This window comes from Ovis canadensis, chromosome 20 (assembly GCF_042477335.2).
Source record: "Ovis canadensis isolate MfBH-ARS-UI-01 breed Bighorn chromosome 20, ARS-UI_OviCan_v2, whole genome shotgun sequence".
Taxonomy (NCBI): domain Eukaryota; kingdom Metazoa; phylum Chordata; class Mammalia; order Artiodactyla; family Bovidae; genus Ovis; species Ovis canadensis.
The window spans coordinates 22007987-22023705 of record NC_091264.1 but is presented as its reverse complement, the minus strand read 5'-3'; the positions used below and the strand labels follow the sequence as shown (position 1 = coordinate 22023705).

At 44.5% G+C, this 15719-nt stretch overlaps 1 long non-coding RNA gene across 1 annotated transcript; it reads right to left on the bottom strand.

The window, feature by feature from the left end:
* Nucleotides 1-14084: 14084 nt before the first annotated feature.
* On the bottom strand, nt 14085-15304 carry LOC138425788 (uncharacterized). Its single transcript, XR_011251396.1, has 3 exons — nt 15083-15304; nt 14606-14796; nt 14085-14499 (listed from the first exon to the last, which is right to left on the bottom strand). It is a non-coding gene; the product is annotated as an uncharacterized lncRNA (long non-coding RNA).
* Between the last annotated feature and the right edge of the window lie 415 nt (nt 15305-15719).

The window sequence follows — 15719 nt, the reverse complement described above, 5'->3', positions numbered from 1 at the left end:
AGCTCCCGGAGTTTGCTCAAATTCATGTCCGTTGAGTCAGTGATGCCATCCAATCATCTCATCCTCTGTCGCCCCCTTCTCCTCCTGCCCTCAATCTTTCCCAGCATCAGGGTTTTTTCCAATGAATCAGGCTCTTCACATCAGGTGGCCAAAGTATTGGAGCTTCAGTTTCAGCATCAGTCCTTCCAATGAATATTCAAGGTTGATTTCCTTTAGGACTGACTGGTTGGATCTCCTTGCAGTCCAAGGGACTCTCAAGAGTCTTCTCCAGCACCACAGTTGAAGATGGAATAGAACATTAACTTTAGGCACTCCAGTGTGACAGAAATGCTACAAATTCCTGCCACCTCAAGTTCCCAGTCTGTTCTTGCTAATACACACACACACACACTCCCTAATTTCCTTTAATCTTTCTAGCAGAGTGTTTCCTTGCTGATGGTGCTCTATGTGGGAGGCAGCTTAAAGAGAGGAAGCCTTGTCTAAGTGGAGGCTGTTTTTCAGAACCTGAGTCTTTCTCCCCAGGCGTACGTACCTGGATAGAGCATGACTCCCACCTCAATGGTAAATCAGTTTAGCTGTGAACCCAAACAAAAGCTCTCATCCTCAGCACTTCCGCCTCTTCCTGTTTGCAGGTATGTCCCCTCCCCGCCCCCCCCAACACCCTGACTCCTTCCTTCCCCTTGAGACAGGCTGGGACCTGGGACCCTTTGCTGCAGTGCTTGTACCTGGACACACCTGTCCTTGAGCAACAAAATACAAAGAAACTGTATGGGGCTGAAAATGCTAGCATGCACATTTGGGGCACATTCTAGACCCAAAAGATACAAAGAAACCAAAAACACCAACTACCACTTTTTTCCGACTACCACTTTTGAGGACAGGGGGTAGAGAGCAAAAGCAGGGTACTGCGCATGCCCCCTGCATACTCCACCACCTAAGGAGTGGGCAAACCACCGAAGCCACCCCTCTGGCGAGACCCCTGGACACACCCCTACCCTCAGCGCATATAAGGAACAAGGTTGTCCCCCTTTCGGAAGCAAGCGCGGGAACATGTTGCTTGTTCTCCACCCCTGCCCCCTGCCAATGTAGTACCCCTGTAAAGGCCTTGCCTGAATTTCCTGTCTGGCTTCTAGTCAATTTCTATTGATGAATGAGGCCGAGAACCCTGGTCAGTAACACCTTGACTGCCAGTCCTGACCATCCTCCTCCTGAAGGGCGCTGACGTCGGGGGCATGTTCCTCCTCTGTCTCCTTCCTTATTGTTTAACTGATAAGAAGCGGCCTGAGAAAACCCCACGTGGATAACAGAGACATGAGTCCGAGAGACTCCTTCTAATGCAGTTGTCTGCTGCCCTTGAGCGTCTCAAAAGACCCTCCCTTTCTGCCCAGACTTTAATCTTGTTGTGAGACTGGAAGGCCAGGTGTGATGTTTCCCAGGTGGGGCTGGGGTGTCGAGGTTGAAGATCCGCACTGAGGTTGCCCCAGGTAGGACTGTGGAACAATTACTTGGTGTCTTCCATCACCTTTTAGTTTCTTACCTGCTTTCCTCCCTTTCTTCTGTTCCTTTCTTTCCTGGTATGTTCAGTGCAGAAACTTCCAGGAGCAAATTTGCTGCTGGCTCCCAGCCCTCCCACCTGCCCTTGCTTCAGCTGATCACCAGTAGGCATGGAGGTGCACTGCATTTAACAAGGGGTCTCCATTAGTGGTCCATATAGTCAAAGACCCGTCTAGTCAAAGCTATGGTTTTTCCAGTGGTCATGTATGGATGTGAGAGTTGGATCAGAAAGAAGGCTGAGCACTGAAGAATTGATGCTTTTGAACTGTGGTGTTGAAGAAGACTTGAGAAACCCTTGGACTGCAAGGAGATCAAACCAGTCAATTCTAAATGAAATCAACCCTGAATATTCATTAGAAGGACTGATGCTGAAGCTGAAGCTCCAATACTTTGGCCACCTGATGTGAAGAGCCAGCTCATTGGAAAAGATCCTGATGCTGAGAAAGATAGAAGGCAGGAGGAGAAGGGGACGACAGAGGATGAGATGGTTGGATGGCATCATTGACTCAATGGACATGAGTTTGAATAAACTCCGGGAGATACTGAAGGTTGTGGAAGCCTGGTGTGCTGCAGTCCAAGGGCTCGCAAAGAGTTGGACATGACTTAGCGACTGAACAACTTCATTCCTGATGGTAACAAGTTGGTGGGCAGGGATGCTCTCTATTCCCAGGGGTCATGTGTCTGTGGAGGCTGCCTTGGGTGGATACAGTCAAGTTCTTCTTGGAAGACTCAAGTTGCTGTGAGAGCCTGTTCTAGAACTCTGCTCTATCGCCAGCATCATCTGCAAAGTTACCGACAGAAGATGGACGATAGTCACCCACTTGAATTTCTCTGGTCAAATTTTTTTATCTCAGAGGAATTTCTTCTTGCTTTAATGCAGCAGCTACTGTTTTCATGGGATACAATGTTTTTCAGATGCGACATTTTTTTTTCAAAGCAAGCCTGAGCCTGCAAAGATCTCGGTTTTCATCCTTGGCGGCTGTGTGGCCTCAAGTAAGCTGCATCCATTCATTCTACGAACATAGGTGCCTGCAGGCCCTGGGATGCTGTGGTGAGGAGCACACAGAACACGGCCCCCAGTATAGGCCACGGCAATTTGCTCTACAGTCTTAGTACAGGACCAAGGGCAGACAGGAAGCAACTCCTGGGTCTGCTGGAGGAGGAGCCCTTTCACAAGACACGTGGCCATCAGCTCTAGTGCTCTGACACACCCTGTTAGCTGCGCCTGATCACAACCTTCTTGAGAGCACCTGTTTGAAAACTGTACATTTCTATTGATGGCGATAGTTACAGTCTGATCACGCATAGGTGACTTTCAAAGTCTGAAGTTAACAAATGTCTCTGCCTCCCGATAGACTTTAGAACACTCTCAGCCAACAGTCTTGTTGGAACTCCATCAAATTTTCATAAGTACAAATCAATCATCGTAATTATGTCAGTTTATACAATCAAGACCTATTTAGAATTTTCTAAATATTTAGTAACTTTGCTTCCTACACCTTTATGCATCTCACTCCTTCCTTCTGAGTTCAAATTATTTCTTCCTGAAGTAGTAGAGCCTTTTAGGAGTACATTATCATCATCATCATCATTGTTACTATTTTAATGGTAGTTTAGTTGGGCACAGGGCTTCAGGTTGGTGGCTATATTATCTCAGCCCATTGAAGATGGGAGTACGCTGTCTTCTGACATACAGTGTTGCTGCTGAGAATTATTACATGAATCTTTCCATTGCACTCTTGTGTCATCTGACTTTTCTCTCTGCTTGGTACAATCTTGGTCTTCACTATTCTGCTGCTCACTACAGGCTGTTTATGGTTTACTTTTATTTGTCCCGATCGAGACTTCTTCCTTGTTGTTGAAATATGGTTTATTTACCATGTGGTGCTAGTTTCAGGGGTACAGCAAAGCGATTCTCAGTTGTGTATGTATATAGCAAGAAAATAGCACAGCTGAAGGGGACCTTGGAGATAAATGCATTTATTTGTTTATCCAGCCAGCCAGCCAGTTACCTGATGTATGTTTACTAAAATGACACAGAAACTGCTGAGGATACCGTTGCTTCTCCTATAAAGCTTATCTTCGGATAGGAAGCGGCACACAATGAACAGAAAACAAGTGATTGAGTAAAATAGTTGCAGATGGTGATAAAGGCTGCAGAGAAATAGAGCTGGAGAGGCATCTTCTACAAAGAAGAAACAGTGAGGGACTTTCCTGGCCATCCAGTGACCAAGACTCTGCCTTTTCTAGTGCAGGGAGCTCAGGTTCGATCCCATCTGGGAACTAAGATCCCAGCAGCTGCGTGCAGCCAAAACGGCAGGGAGGGGAGAAGCAGCAATGTGCTGACCCTCAACCATGAAAAGCAACCAGTTATAAGAAGAGCCAGGGCAGGAAGACAGTCTGCAGTCCAACCGGCGGAGGGAACCATAGTGAGAAACCACAGCAGATGGATTCCAGAACCCAGATCCCAGCTGTGCGGGAGCTGATCCTACCGAGGCTCTGATCCTACCGCTTCTATTCTCCAATTCCCAGCCTCTCACATGCGGCTAATCCCCAAGCCAGCTGCCCTGCTCAGCCCCGTCTTTAGACAAGCTGTCATCTCCCACATGCCCACACGAGCCACACAGTCACCTGCAGCGCCCGCGCCTCCAGCTGTCTCGGGTGTCGGGGTCCCCTGGCTCCAAATCCGCAGAGCTGCTGCCATCAATGCCTCTATGAGCTCTTGCACCTGTTATTTGTACGTTTCAGTGTGTGTTCACTTGGATAACCACTAATTATGTTCTGGAGTAATAAATATAAAATTTGCTATTGTGGTTTTCGCAACAAAGAAAGTGCTTGATATGTTAATAGAAAAATCTCTAGCTTTCCTTGTAAAACTCCCACCCACTTTTGTTACATACAGATCTCTACAGCTCTGCTTCAAGTTAGCAACAGGAATACATACACATACAGAGGTATATATGCATTTATAGGACAGTCCTAAAAGAAAGAAAAGGACTGTTTGGAATTTTACTGTCTTCTCTTTCATATGATATTGCTGGTTGATAACTATTCTTTATACTTTGAAACTATTGTTTGCTTGATTTCACCTTATTTTCATAATAATCACATAAGGTAAATAGTTTGGGGCTGGTGCACTGGGACAACCCAGAGGGATGGTACAGGGAGGGAGGAGGGAGGGGGGTTCAGGATGGGGAACACGTGTATACCTGTGGCGGATTCATGTTGATGTATGGCAAAACCAATACAATATTGTAAAGTAATCAATCTCCAATTAAAATAAATAAAAAAAGAAAAAATAGTTTATTTCTCTTCTTTTACAATAATTTGAAAATTTAGTCCAAAATAGGAACAGATTTGTCCATGATGGTACAATACAAAATATTACTGATACTAGAGTAAGGTTGAATTATTTGATCCCTCTCTGTACTAAGTGAAGAGCATTCACACTTACACCTTCATTTGCATTAATTAAATATTTTAAATAACTGTAATCTCCAACCATTAGTAGGAAGACTGAGGTACGTAAGAATTCTTTTAAAATTAACATTCATTGACCAAGATTCATTCACTACTGAATACAATATCAAAATTAAAATTTCGGTTTTTATATGTAAGATACAATTTTATGTTCCTTACCTTGTTTTTTGAAGGCCTTTTGATAGGAAGTCAGGGTCTTCTATGAATTCTGGAATGAGATATATTTCTGAGCCATTAATTTGTTAACCCTTTGTAGAGCAACTGAGAAGAGATGGTGGAAATATTCAGCTTAGACACAGAAACACCCCACGGGAGGAACATCCCAGCACGGTCCCAGGTCCCCAGTCTTATTTCATCTTAGCTTCAGTGCTGCAAACAGAATGTTAGGATTTGTACTGTCGGCACTTGTCACATGACTTTTCTCAGCGATGATGTTGCCTCAGTGTCCCCCTCCCGCCCATCCAGCCCATCCGGTGATGCCCTCTGGGTCAACTTAGAACATAGACCAGGAGTTGAACAGCTTTCTGATGCAGCTAGGTTGCATCTCAGGTTTTGTTTAACTTGGTCCGGTTAAGTGTCTTCACTAGGCAGCAAGGCTGTTCCTTCATGCCTATAAAGTGTATCAGGCAGGAAAATAATTGTGCAAATCACATCCCTTCAAAAGTTAGGCTTTGGGAGGGAAAAAAAGAGACTTATCTAGGACCTTAATTGTGGCTATTAGATAAGTCTGTATAGTACTCTACAAGTTAATCTTCACTAAAGGATACAAATAGAATGAGCAGACAAAAATTAATAAATGTGAGGATTTAAACAGCATGATTAACAAATGTGACATAATTGATGTATACATATTAAAAAGTGAACTCAACAACTGCAGACTACACATTTTTTTCAAGTTATGTGTAGAACATTATCAAAAATTTGACCATATACTCGGCCATAAAGGAAGTCTTAGCAAACATCAAAAGCGAATAGTGCAGAGATGTTTCTCAGGCTGTAATGCAGTGAAGCTGGTAATAAATATACCAATACAAAAATGTACCAATGTGAAAATCCCACAGTTTTAGAAATTAGTCCTATATTGCTAAATAACCCAGTGGATCAAATGAAAAATCACCATAGGAATTTGAATATATTTTTAATTGAACATATTGAAAATACGAGATACCAAAATGTGTAGGCTGCATTCAAAGCTGGGCTTCAAGGGAAATTTATAGGCTTAAATGCATTTACTAGAGAAGTAGAAAAACTGAATGATCCAAGTATCCATTTTAAGAAGCAGAAATACAACAGAAAACTCGAAGGACACAGAGAAGGTAAATAATATACCACAAAGTACGAAACAGACAACAAACTTACAGCAAGGATTGTTTGATCTAAAAACTCTATCTTAAAAAAAAAGACAAATTGACAAACACTTGGCCAGTCTGATCCTGGTAACTCAGATGGTAAAGAATCCGTCCGCAATGCAGGAGACCTAGGTTCGATCCCTGGGTTGGGAAGATTCCCTGGAGAAGGAAAAAGCTACCCATTCCAGTATTCTGGCCTGGAGAATTCCGTGGACTGTATAGTCCATGAAATCGAAAAGAATTGGACACGACGAGCGACTTTCACTTCACTTGACCAGTCTGATCAGGAAAAGAGGTGGAGGAAATGTGTAAATAATGCCAGGGGTGAACAGAGTCGTTGAAAAGGTCGTAGGATGTCCATGTGAATAATTTTATGCCAATAGTTTTGAAAATTTAGATTCGAATAAAACCCCAGTGTACCTAAATGGACATAGTAAAAAATAGGATTAAAATCTAGATCTGGGGACTTCCCTGCTGGTCCAGTGGTTAAGAATCCTCCTTGCAGCGCAGGGGACACGGGTTCGATATCTGGCTGGGAAACTAAGATCCCACATGCCAAGGAGAAACTAAGCCTGAAAGCGTCAAATCCTGAGTCCACTCACCGCAGAGGCCGCCTACCTCAATGGAAAGTTCCCGCGCTGGAAAGATCCTGTATGAGGCAACCAAGTTCCTGTGTGCTGCAACGAAGACTCCACACGGCCAAATAGATAAGTAAATAAAAATTAAAATATCTGGATCAGAGGAATTGAGCCTCTGACATCAAACTCTTTCCTATTCTAGATGCTTCTCTCGTGAGTTCTACCAAATATTTAAAACAGTAATAACATCAGTCTTACACAAACTTTTCCAGAGAATAGCAAAAGATGGACTTTGTATGAGACCCACATAAGCTTGATACCCAAACCTGACAATGAGATACAAGGAAAGAAGTTACAGGGCACTCATTATCAAAAGGGGGCCTAGGGTTCAGCGGCTCGCCACTTAAAAGCCAATAGACCGGCCAGGTTGGAAAGGAAAGTTTGCTTTATTTCAGATGCTGGCAACTGGGGGCGGAGGGGGCAGGGGGCCGGTTGACGGACAACCGTCCTCCCCCGACAAGCAGGGGGTGAGAGCTTTTATAGACAGCGTGTGGGGGTGTGTGTGTGTGGGGGGCTACATGCAGAAACAGTACAGCCGTCTCTAACAGTCATCTTCAAATTAGTCATCAGTGGTCTGACCACCATCATCTTGGTTGGTTTAGGTAGAGTCAATCTTCAGTTCCAGGGTCCATTTTCCCCCCATCTCTTTGCGGTCAATTCTCGGAATTTTGGCAGCTCAACACTGGGTGCAGTCTGGCCGTCACGCAGTTAACTTCTCCACCTGGTGTTCTGGTCTCTGTAAGACAGCTCACAGATATGGCTCAGAATATTATCCACAGCCCTTGAGAAAGAACTAAAGGTCCTTGACTATGCTTAGTGACAATATTATTATTATTTAGTTTCCTTTGACTGTTTTCCTTTGTTTCAGCATTTCTCACTTCTCTGATTAAACTTATTTTTTGACTCAAGTTTTTCGCAGACAGAAGGCAGCGGGCATGGTGCGGGGTTGGGGGAGGCAGGCAAGGACCTGCTCCGTTTCACTCTCTCTTGTAAAAGTAGTAAAATTGAAAGTCACTCAGTCATGTCTGACTCTTTGTGACCTTATAGACCGTAGCCTGCCAGGCTCCTCTGTCCATGGGATTCTACAGTCAGGAGTACTGGAGCGGGCAGCCGGCCATTCCCTGCTCCAAGGGATCTTCCTGACCCAAGAATTGAACCTGAGTCTCCTGCATGACAGGCAGATTCTTTACCACTGAGCCACCAGGGAAGCCCTTTGGGATTAGAAAAAGAGAAATAAATCTGTAATCATTTATATATAATATCATTTCATGTGCAGAAAAAGCAAAGATATCTGCAGATAAACTATTAGAATTCATAGGAGAATTGAACAAGTTCACTGCATAGATGGACAATAAACAAAATCATGTAGTTTATTTCTGTACATAACTAATACTATTGATATTTATCAACATAACACAAAAAGCGTACGTCTAAGAACCGAACCAAAAATACTCTGCAAGATCTTGACACAGAAAATTACAAAACATGGTGGGGAGAAATGGAAGAACCTCTAATAAAGGAGCAGCTGAGCACATTCATGAAGTAAATTCATATTATAAAGTCGTCAATTTGTTATCACTCCAAAAAGTAATGGCTGAAATCAGCAACAATCAATCGTTGCTGATGACTCCATAGATGGCCAGATTCAGCGGACAGCTCTGCTGGTCTCCCTGGGGTCCCTCCTGTGGCTGCAGTTGGTTGGGAACTGGGACAGCTTCATTCACTGATGCCTTGAGGGACAGCTGGGCCACTGGGCTTCACACTTTCTTACTTGTGATCCAGGGCTTTTCCCTCCCCACCTGGCCTTTCCATGTGATTGTCCCCGTGGAGCATCTGAAATTCTTACACGGCAGCTCAGGGATGCCCAAAGTACAGAGAGGAGGCTGCTTAGCCTTGTTAAGGCTTGTGTGCAGAACTGCCGTGATATTACCTCCGCAGTGCTCTGATGGTGAAAACAAGTCACCAGGTTTAGTGTAGGAGGACACTGGCCCCCTGGGGGCCGAAAATCCAGGAGGTCAGGCTGACCAGGGTGTGTTTAGACACCAGTTATGAGTGCACTCTCAAGGGGAGCCCTCTCACGGACTTCAAGGACTCACACTCCTCACAAGCAAAATGCACGTATACCCACTCCTTTCTTCACTTCCAAAGCCTCATCCCATGACACAGTTCTTAAAAAATCCTGTGGATTTCTGATGTATCAAATGACACACTGACTCCCTTAGGTTCCATTTGTATCAGCTACTAGTTAGCGGGGAAAGGGGCTTCCCTGGTAGCTCAGACGGTAAAGAATCTGCCTGCGATGCAAGAGACCTGGGTTCGCTCCCTGGGTGGGGAAGTTCCCCTGGAGAAGGGAATGGCTACCCTCTCCTGTCTTCTGGCCTGGAGAATCCCACGAACAGAGGAACCTGGTGAACTACAGTCCATGGGGTCGCAAAGAGTCAGACGTGCCTGAGCGACTAACACTTTCACTTCACTGCGGGGAGAGAGACTGATGACATCCTATTTCTTGGCCTGGTGGCCCCCTCCTTCTCCTGTGTTTCCACCTCAGACCCTCTGAGTACCACCTGTGTCTTCATCTTATTTGCACCAGAAAAATCACAGGATGATCAGATTGGGATGTCAGATACAGAATTCTTAGTGAAAACGCCTCTCAGTTCAGTTCAGTTCAGTTCAGTCGCTCAGTCGTGTCCGACTCTTTGCGACCCCATGAATCACAGCACGCCAGGCCTCCCTGTTCTTTGCCATCTCCCGGAGTTCACTCAGACTCACGTGAATTGAGTCCGTGATGCCATCCAGCCATCTCATCCTCTGTCGTCCCCTTCTCCTCCTGCCCACAATCCCTCCCAGCATCAGTTTTTTCCAATGAGTCAACTCTTCGCATGAGGTGGCCAAAGTACTGGAGTTTCAGCTTTAGCATCATTCCTTCCAAAGAAATCCCAGGGCTGATCTCCTTCAGAATGGACTGGTTGGATCTCCTTGCAGTCCAAGGGACTCTCAAGAGTCTTCTCCAACACCACACTTCAAAAGCATCAATTCTTCAGTGCTCAGCCTTCTTCACAGTCCAACTCTCACATCCATACATGACTACTGGAAAAACCATAGCCTTGACTAGACGGATCTTAGTCAGCAAAGTAATGTCTCTGCTTTCTAATATGCTATCTAGGTTGGTCATAACTTTTCTTCCAAGTAAGCGTCTTTTAATTTCATGGCTGCAGTCACCATCTGCAGTGATTTTGGAGCCCCCCAAAATAAAGTCTGACCCTGTTTCTGCTGTTTCCCCATCTATTTCCCATGAAGTGATGGGACTGGATGCCATGATCTTCGTTTTCTGAATGTTGAGCTTTAAGCCAACTTTTTCACTCTCCTCTTTCACTTTCATCAAGAAGCTTTTGAGTTCCTCTTCACTTTCTGCCATAAGGGTGGTGTCATCTGCATATCTGAGGTTATTGATATGTCTCCTGGCAATCTTGATTCCAGCTTGTGTTTCTTCCGGTCCAGCATTTCTCATGATGTACTCTGCATATAAGTTAAATAAGCAGGGTGACAATATACAGCCTTGACAGACTCCTTTTCCTATTTGGAACCACTCTGTTGTTCCATGTCCAGTTCTAACTGTTGCTTCCTGACCTGCATACAGATTTCTCAAGAGGCAGGTCAGGTGGTCTGGTATTCCCATCTCTTTCAGAATTTTCCACAGTTTATTGTGATCCACACAGTCTACTGGAGTGTATTAGTGGTGATGACGGAATGATTGTCCCACACCCAGAATACCAGGTAAGATGCATATACAAGAAAGTCTGCCTGAGCCCTGACTTGCTACAAGTAGCGCTTCCTGTTTCTCATCAAGTCACAACCAGCTCTTCTTAGGCTTTTCCTCATCCAAACCAGTTCTACCTGTTAGAATGCTTTACCTCCTAGAACTTGTTAAGGAAATATTTTCCCCACAAAGGCCAACTGAGAGAATCTCCCTTGTTCAAGTCACACAAATGGCAACCTAATAGATTTCAAGTGTTAATTTGAAATTAACGATAGTGATTTTATTTCACAGGTATCAACTCTATTAGGAAAGATTTGAAAGTTTGGTAATGCAACTGTGGGCTTCCCCGATGGCTCAGTGGGTAAAGAATCCGCCTGCAATGCAGGAGACAGAGGAGACGTGAGTTCAGTCCCCGGGTCAGGAAGATTGCCTGGAGGAGGAAATGGCGACTCACTCCAGTATTCTTGCTTGGGAAATCCCATGGATGGAGGAGCCTGGCGCTGTCCAAAGACTCAGAAAGAGTCAGGCACGACTGAGTGATGAAGCACACACACAGTGCAGCTGTGGGGAAAAGGAAACCCTCATACATCGCATGTAAGGTCGACCGTACTGGAGTGTAAATACCTGAAGAGCTAAAGATGTACCTATTCATCGCTCAGAAATACCTCTTCTGGGTGGAATGTGTGTGTGTGTGTGCTCAGTCGTGTACAACTCTGTGTGACCCCATGGACTGTAGCCCACCAGGCTCCTCTGCTCATGGAATTTGCCAGGCAAGAATACTGGAGTGGGTTGCCTTTCTTCCTCCAGGGGATTTTTCTAACCCAGAGATCAAACCCACATCTCCTGCATCTCCTGCATTGGCAGGCGGGTTTATTATTTTTTTTACCACTGTGCCACCTGGGAAGCCCTCTGGGTGGAAACTGCAGAAATTCTGAAATGCTATCATGAGAATCCAGTGTTTCCCTTTTGAATTTACAACCTATTGAGAATCAACATATTTATAAGGATAAAGCAAAAAAAAAAAAATTCATAAAATGTGGGAGAAGGCCAGGGTGGGATGATTTGAGAGAATAGCACTGAAACATGCATATTATCATATGTGAAATAGATCGCCAGTTCAGGTTCGATGCATGAGACAGGGTGCTCAGGGCTGGTGCTCTGGGATGACCCAGAGGGATGGAAGGGGGAGGAAGGTGGGAAGGGGTTCAGGATGGGGAACACATGTATACCCATGGCTGATTCATGTCAATGTATGGCAAAAACCACTACAATATTGTAAAGTAATTAGCCTCCAATTAAAACAGATAAATTAAAAAACAAATAAAATTCCTAAAACAAATGAAATATAACAGACCTACAAAATATAAGCCTGAATAATTTTTTTATTATTAGATTCCATAGATGTAAAAGTCTCTGATGAAAAAAAAATAAAAAAAATAAAAGTCTCTGATGAATAACTTTTGAAGTTTCCAAGTGCTTATTCTGCACTTCTGCAGCTCCTGGCGATGAAATGCTAACGGTCTGCAGTTCTCAGTTTGAGGAACTGTGCCATTAATAACTGAACCCCAAGGCCATGAGGATATGCATTTAAAGAAGAAAATAAACATTAGGGGAAAAATGTTCATAGGGAAAACAAACATTATAGTCATACAATGAAATACAATATCGCAGTTAAAATAAATGTTTCTATCCACATATTAACATGGATAAATCTTGAAATCAAAACATTGAGATAAAAGAACTGTCAGCTGAATCTTTCTTGTATCTTATCAGACCTTGTATATTATTATGGGCAGACCTCATTTTAATGCATTTTATTGTGCTTTACAGATACTGCACTTTTTACAGACTGAGGGTTTGTGGTGACCCGCCTCACACGTCTGTCGGAGCCAGTTTTGCAACATTCGCTCAGCTCATATTTCTGTCACGTTTCAGTAATTTGCACAATATTTCCAGCTTTTTTGTTCTCATTGTGTGTTAAAGTGATCTGTGGTCAGTGGCCTTTTATGGTGTTACTGTGATTGTTTCCGAGTGCCGTGAACCGTGCCCATGGAAGAAGGCGCTGAAACAGTGAACGCCACGTGTGTTCTGCCTGCTCCACCCACTAGCTGCTCCCCCTGCTCTCACCTAGGGGCCCCCTGTTCCCTGAGACACAGCAATATTGAAATTACATCAGTTAGTAACTCTACTGTGGCCTCCAAGTGTTTGAATAAAAGGAAGAGTTGCATGTCTCTCACTTTAAATCAAAAGCTAGAAATAATTAAGCTTAGCGAGGAAGGCATGTTGAAAGCCAAGTTAGGCTAAAAGCTAGGCTTCTTGCGCCAAACTGTCAGCTAAGTCATGACTGCAAAGGAAAAGTTCTTGAAGGAAATTAAAAGTGCTGCTCCAGTGAACACATGAATGATAAGAAAGTGAGATAACCTTATTGCTGATATGGAGAGAATGTTAATCTCTGGGTCGAAAGTCAAACCAGCCACAACATACTCCCTTCAATTCTATGAAGAATTGAGAGAGGTGAGGCAGCTGCAGAAACAAAAGTCTGAAGCTGGCAGAGATTGGGTCATGATTTTTTAGGTAAAGAAACCACCTCCCTAACATAGAAGTGCAAGGTGAAGCAGCGAGTGCTAACGTAGACGCTGCACCAGTTAATCCAGAAGATTTAGCTAAGGTAACTCATGAAGGTGGCTACACTGAACAGATTTTCCATATGGACAACACAGCCTTTTACTGGAAGAAGATGCCATGTGGAACTCTCACAGATGGAGAGAAGTCAATGTCCGGCTTCAAAACTTCAAAGGGCAGGCTGATTCTCTTGCTAGGGGCTAAGGCAGCTAACGACTTGAAGTTGAAGCCAGTGCTCCCTCACCATTACCCAGATCCTAGGACCTTTATGCTCAATCAGCGCTTCCCTGGCCCAGAGGTAAAGAATCCGCCTGCCAATCCAGGAGACATGGGTTTGGTCTCTGGTCTTGGAGGATCCCACACGCCTCGGAGCAACTAAGCCCCCGCACCATGACTGCGGGGCCTGTGTTACTGCGGGGCCTGTGTTCCAGAGCAAGGGGGCAGCAACCACGGATGCCCCCACACCCCGGAGCCCCTGCTCCGCAGCAAGAGAAGACACTGCGGTGAGAAGGCTTCGCACCCAGCTAGAGAAAAGCCTAAGCAGCGACGAAGACCCAGCACTGCCGAAAATAAAACACGTGATTTTGAAAAATTGAAAGAAGAATTACCTGACATCTACCCTGCCTGTGCTCTATAAATGGAACCACAAAACCTGGGTGATATCACATCTTGTTTACAACGTGGTTTCAGAAAAAAAAAAAAAAAGCTTTTTATTCAAAATGTTACTGCTCACTGAGAACGTACATGGTCGTCGGAGAGCTCTGATGGTGCTGTGCAAGGAGGCTCATGTTGTTTTCATGCTTGTTAACAGGACATCCACTCGGCAGCCCACGGATCAAGGGGTAATTGCAACTTTCCAGTCTTATGATTTAAGGAGTAGATGCCACAGAAAGTGCTTCCTCTGATGGATCTGAGCAAGGTCAATTGCCCAGAAAGGATTCACCGTCTTGGAAGCCATGAACATCGGTGATTCATGGCAAGAGGTCAAAATATCAAGGTTACCAGGAGTTTGGAAGAAGCTGATTGCTCAGAAATGTAGCAGGACCCTGTGGTCATTGCTCCCTGACCATATCCTCTGCATGCCTTTGGTCTGTGGAAACTTTAAAGAACAAGTTTTATCAGAGAAGTGAGAAATGCTGAGACAGAAGGAAATAGCCAAAGGAGACCAAATAATAAGAACATGGTCATTAAGCACAGTCACGGACCTTTTGTTCCTTCTCAAGGGCTGCGGATGATATTCTGAGCAATATCCTGTGAGCCGTCTTGTAGATACTAAAACACCAGGTGGAGAAGTGAACTGCATGATGGCCAGACTGTACTTCAGCTGCCACAGTTCCGAGAATTGGCCGCAAAGAAAGGGGAACAAGTGCACCCCAGAACTGAAGATTAACTGCACCTAAAACAACCAAGGTGATGCTGGTCAGACCACTGAGGACCAATTTGCAGATGACTGTTAGAGATGACTGTGCTGTTTCTGCATGTAACCCGCCCCCCACCCCCACCCCAATACTCTGTCTATAAAAGCTCCCACTGTCAGGGGCAGGGGAGAAGCTGGACTTTGGACAGGTGTCCGCACCCTCCACCCCCAGTTGCCAGCGTCTGAAATAAAGCAAACTTCCCTTTCCACCAGCCTGGCCTCTTTGTTGGCTTTTGAGTGGTGAGCAGCTGGACCCCACGCTCACCTTTTGGTAGCACTCATGGGTGACTGAACGGTTCAAGACCTCAGTGGAGGCAGCAACTGCAAATGTGGTGGGAAACGGCAGAGACCTAGCATTAGAAGTGGAGCCTGAAGAGGTGACTGAATTGCTGCAATCTCAGGATAAAACTGGGACAGATGAAACGTTGTTTCTTACGAATCAGCACAGAGTGAGTTTTTGACATAGGACCTACTGTTGGTAAAGACGCTGTGAAGATTGTTGAAATGACAATGTAGGATTTAGAATAGTATACAGATATTCTAAATAATTATATAAATATCACCCAAAGTTTACAGGTCACTCTTGGTTTTGTAATTTGATGGGTTTGGGCAAATATATTCATCACGTACTTTTCAAAGTTATATCTGAAAACTGGAATACTCCAGAAACTTAGTAGGGATGATAGGAAAAAAAAAAAAGAAACAACTGATGCCTTTTGAAAACGAAATCTGTGTCCCAGCCCTTCCTATACCCATAGGAAGCGAAAAAAAAAAAAAAAAGGCTTTGAAGTTGGGCAGATCTTGGTGTGAGTTCAAGCCCTGTTCTGTGCTGTTAGCTGTATGACCTTGGTCCCAAGGTGACTCTTCTTTAAGTACAGGTCACACATAGCCTCCCTGACGAA